We start from the raw sequence: 5767 nt of genomic DNA, 5'->3' as shown, positions 1-5767 counted from the left end.
ATTAAATGAGTAAGTAAATAAGAAAGTAAATAAATAAATACAGCAAAAAGTAAAGTTATAAAAGGTATCTGTGAAAAGTCCTCCTCCCACCTCTGGGCCCATCCGCTCAATTCCTGTTCTAGGTAACTACCATTATTAATTACTTACTAATAATTTCAATGTTTTTTTTTTTTTTGCACAGGGTATGGGGCACATAAAAGCAAATATAGTCTGCGTTCTCATTTTCCCCCTGCTTTTTTTTCACAAGTGGTACACTCTGTTCTGCACCGTGCTGTTTTCCTCATCCCTTGGAGCAGACTCCTTTTTTTGTAGAGTTGCACTGTGTGCATGTGCCTTAGTTTAATTAGTTTCCTAGCCATGGACAGTTGTGTTGTTTTCAATCTTTTGCTACTACAAACTGTGCTGCAAAGAATAACCTTGTACGCTTGTCATTTCACACATGTACAAGGATATGCTGAAGTGGAATAGCTGGGTCAAAGGCAAGTATACATTTGCAGTTTTGGTAGATATTTCCAGATTGCCCTGCCACCTCTCTTTCCATGTGAGCACCCGTTTCCCTACAGCCTTGCCCACACGCTGTATTAGCAAACTGGGGGTGTGCTATTCTGATATGTAGTTGAGTATAGATTTAGGTTGATTTTCTCAGTTATGGGTTTTGTGTTTTCCTTTATGCTAATTTCTCTTACCAGTCTTCACCCATTTTTTCTGTCAGAGTGCTGGTCTTTTTCTTCTTGCCCTTGTGCTGTGAGTTGCAAATATTTTTCCCCAGTTTGTCATTGTCTTTTGACTTTCCTTATGGGTTTTTCTTTTTTTTTTTTTTTAATTTTTTGGCTGTGCCACTCGGCATGTAGGATCTTAGTTCCCCGATGAGGGATTGAACCTGCGCCCCCTGCATTGGAAGTGCGGAGTCTTAACCACTGGACCTCCAGGGAAGTCCCTGGGTTTTTTTAAAAATATGGTTGAATTTATAGTTTCTGGCTTTTGAGCCATAGTTAGAAAGATATTCTTCACTCTGAAGTTAACCAGAAAAGCACCTAAATTTTCCTCATGTAATTTTCATTGTCATTTTTTAAACAGCTTTATTGAGGTATAATTGATATACCAAAAAATGTGCATATTTAATGTATATAATTTGATGACTTTGGACATATGCATACACCTGTGAAACTGTCTGTTACCCTGATTATAGTGATGGTTTCATGTAATTTTATGCTTTTATTTTTTACATTTAAATCTAATTTTTTTGGAATTTATCGAGGTACACGGTGTGAGGATTGGATGCAACTTATTATTTTTTTTTCTGGATGTATTTACCCGTAGCATTGATGAACATTTGAATCCAGTGTTTGCCTGTTAGGAATACTGCTTCTGTGACCATACTTCCACATGTCTTATGTTGATCATATAAAAGTATTTTTGTTGGTTAAGTACCTAGAAGTAAACTTGCTGGGTTATAGCATATATATATACACATATAATACGTTCAGCTCTGGAAGATACTATGAGAGAATATTTTCCAGGATAGTTATTTCAATTTATACTCCCACCAGAGTGTATGAGAGCCAATTGCTCTTGATATTTGCTGTCTTTCTCATTTTAGCCATTCTGGGTTTTGTGGTAGCATCCATGATGACTAATGAGATTGAACATCTTTTGCATATTTATTGACTGTTTAGATATCCTGTTTGAAGAAGTACCTACTCAAATCTGTTATCTATTTTTCTATTGGGTATACTGTCTTTTAAAATTGATTTATGGGTGTTGTTTATATATCTGGATGTGTCCTCTGTTGAATATAAGAATTGTGAAAACAAAAAAGACCAAATGGAAATTCTACAACTGAAAAATATATAATAACTGATATTAGGAAATCAATAAACAGGTTTATCATCATATTAGAAATATCTGAAGAAAGAAATCAAAGATACATCAGAGAATAATTTCCCAGCTGAAACTCAGAGGGAAAAGAAGATGGAAAACAAAGAAAAGAATATAAAAATATAATTTATATAACATATTATATAATATGTAATATGTATACACAAATATATATATATGAGATAAGGTAAAAAGTTTAACATAGGCATAATTGGAGTTGCAGAAGAATAAAAGGGAGAAAATGGAGCAGAAGCGAAGAGAAAATAACTGATACTTTTTAAAAATTTTATTTTATTTTATTTATTTATGGCTGTGTTGGGTCCTCGTTTCTGTGCGAGGGCTTTCTCTAATTGCAGCAAGCGGGGGCCACTCTTCATCACGGTGCGCGGGCCTCTCACTGTCGCAGCCTCTCTTGTTGCGGGGCACAGGCTCCAGACGCGCAGGCTCAGTAGTTGTGGCTCACGGGCCTAGTTACTCTGCGGCATGTGGGATCTTCCCAGACCGGGGCTCGAACCCGTGTCCCCTGCATTGGCAAGCAGACTCTCAACCATTGCGCCACCAGGGAAGCCCCAAAAGTAACTGATACTTTTTCATCTAAAGCTCCTGACTTGGTTTTCATGTGCTCAATAAATGTTACCTATTATCACTGTCAATATTACTATTTTTCCTACTCTTGCTCCTAGGAAAGATTTATACTACTGACAATATCAGTGGAGTCCAAATCCACTAGGACATTTGTTCACCAAAGACCTTATGTTCCCGGGGCATTCCTCTCCTCCTCCTCCCCCTCCTCCTCCCCCCCCCCCACTCCTTCTTCTTCTCCTTCTCCTTCTTCATCAGTAACGTTATTGAGATTGCCATACTTTAAACCCTCCCATTTATTTATTTTCTTTTTTTTTATATTTACTAGTTTGCTTTATTTTTTAGATTCTACATGTAAGTGATGTCATATAGTATTTATCTTTCTCTGACTTATTTCACTAAGCATAATATTCTCTAGGTCCATCCATGTTGCTGCAAATGGCAATATTTCATTCTTTTTATGGTTGAGTAATATTCCATTGTATCTATATACCACATTTTCTTAAACCAGTCGTCTGTTGATGGGCATTTGGATTGTTTCCATGTCTTGGCTATTGCAAATAGTGCTGCTATGAACGTCGGGGCACGTGTAGTTTTTTAAATTAGAGTTTTCTTTTTTTCTGGATATATGCCCAGGAGTGGGATTGCTGGATCATACAGTAGCTCTACTTTTAGTTTTTTAAGGAACCTCCATACGATTTTCCATAGTGGCTGCACCAATTTACATTCCCACCAATAGTGCAGGAGGGTTCCCTTTTCTCCACACCCTCTCCAGCATTTATTATTTGTAGACTTTTTTATTAAGAAAAATCTGAATCTTTTATTTTTTATTTTATTTTATTTTGAAATTTTTATTTATTTTTTATTTTTGGCTACATTGGGTCTTCGTTTCTGCGCATGGGCTTTCTCTAGTTGTGGCGAGCGGGGGCTACTCTTCCTTGCTGTGCGTGGGCTTCTCATTGCGGTGGCTTCTCTTGTTGTGGAGCATGGGCTGTAGAGCACAGGCTCAGTAGTTGTGGCACATGGGCTTAGTTGCTCCGCGGCATGTGGGATCTTCTCGGACCAGGGCTCGAACCCGTGTTCCCTGCGTTGACAGGTGGATTCTTAACCACTGCACCACCAGGGAAGCCCAATTTGTAGACTTTTTGATGACAGCCATTCTGACTGGTGTGAGGTGATACTGCATTTTGGTTTTGATTTGCATTTCTCTGATAATTAACGATGTTGAACATCTTTTCCTGTGCCTTTTGGCTGTCTGTATGTCTTCTTTGGAAAAATGTCTATTCAGGTCTTCTGCCCATTTTTTGGCTTTTTTGATGTTGAGTTATATATTTTGGATATTAACCCATTACTGGTCAAATCATTTGCAAATATTTTCTCCCATTCATCAGGTTGTCTTTTCATGTTGTTGATGGTTTCCTGTACTGTGCAAAAGATTTTAAGTTTAATTAGGTTCCATTTGTTTATTTTTCCTTTTATTTCCTTTGCTTTAGGAGACAGATCCAAAAAAATATGACTAAAATTTATGTCAGAGAGTGTCCTGCCTATGTTTTCTTCTGTGAGTTTTATGGTTTCTGGTCTTACATGTAGGTCTAATGCATTCTGAGTTTATTTTCGTATATGGTGTAAGAGAATGTTCTAAGTTCATTCTTTTACATGTAGCTGTCCAGTTTTCCCAGGATCACTTATTGGAGAGACTGTCTTTTCTCCCTTTTATATTCTTGTCTCCTTTGTCATAGTAAATCCCCCCATTTAAAGTGTCCAATTCAATGCATTTAGTATATTCAGAGTTGGTAACCATCACAAGAATTTTAAAACATTTTAATCACTACCATCCCCTCCTCCAGTACAAAAAACAAAAAAACCCAAACTCTGTTCCCCTTAGCTGTCAAACTCTGGTAGCTAGTAATCTACCTTCTGTCTCTACAAATTTGACTATTCTGGACATTTCATATAAATGGAATGCTATAATATGTGGCCCTTTGTGACTGGCTTCTTTCACTTAGCATAGTGTTTTCAAGGTTTATCCATGTTGTAGCTTGTGTCAGTACTTCATTCCCTTTTATTATGGAATAATATTCTGTTGTACGGATGGATGGATGCTTGGATGGACGGAGATACAATAAACTGAGATGGGGAAGACTGAACGAGGAGCAGATTTTTGGAGAAAGACTAAAATTCGGTTTTGTAACATGTTAAGTTTGAGGTGCCTAAGAGCCATGCAAGCTTATTTGTCAGCTACGCAGTTGGATGTAAGGTTTTGGAGCTCAGAAGACTGGGAGGGCCTCATGGTATAAATTTGACACAGGGTTTATACTTATAAGAATATCACCTGGTAGCATTTAAAGTCATAGAAATGGATATGGCCACCGAGGAAGAAAGATGAGAGGAGGGCAACCCCCTGAAGCATGCCCACATTTAAGGGCCAGATGGAGGAGACAAACAGCCAGAGAGGTGGCAGGTGGAGCAGGAGGGGCGATGCCTTGGAAGGAGTAACCATCAAACTCCACCCAGAGGACAAGGAAGATGAAGATTGGAAACAAGCCAAATAGTCTGTTCTCTTTGGCAACCTGAAAGCATTCGATCACTTTCTACTCAGAAATAAAGCTCCAAGAGTAGTGTCTCCCTTCCCCACAGTAGTTTCTGCACATCCCTTTACAAGCACACGCATACACAGCCTTTTAAGTGCTAAATGTGTTAAATCTGGGTGATGTTTCAATTTTTGTTTTTTTGTTTTTTGCTTATCTGCGTTTTCTCATCTCTCTACAGCAACAAGTATTATGTAGTAACAACGACAACAAAAATCCGTCGTGTTAGATGATAACATCTGCCTGTTCCTGAGCACAGCGTGGCCAGAAGAGCAGTATTGCTGTAAGTGCCTGTTTCTCCCTCCCTGCCAGGAACGCAGTGTCAGGAATGATAATAACAATCCTTGCTACTTATTCTGCACACCCTTGCCTTTGTTCCGGGCTACTGAGCTGGGAGCTTTGTGTGAGGCTCGGGATCTCTCGTATGAATCTGGGACCAGAAAGAAGTGAGGGCTCTTTACCATATCCACCTGGAGGCTGCCTGCGAAGTGCACTGTTTAATTTAGAAGTGCCTTTTATCCTCGATCTCTGGACCAGCTAAAGTTGTGGTCACTGTTCCCAGCAAGGACTGGGGGAAGAAGGGGTGGAATTAATTAAACCTAGAGGAAGGGCCACGGAAGGGCGGAGCTAAGGTCGAAGAGAGGAGAACCCTTTAAATAAAGGGCGCACATGGGCTGCCCAGGAGCACACCTTCCACCTCCTCCGTGTTGTCTGTGAGA

This window comes from Balaenoptera borealis (genome assembly GCF_965194805.1).
Source record: "Balaenoptera borealis genome assembly, chromosome: 3".
NCBI classification, from domain to species: domain Eukaryota; kingdom Metazoa; phylum Chordata; class Mammalia; order Artiodactyla; family Balaenopteridae; genus Balaenoptera; species Balaenoptera borealis.
This window is presented reverse-complemented; position numbering follows the sequence as displayed.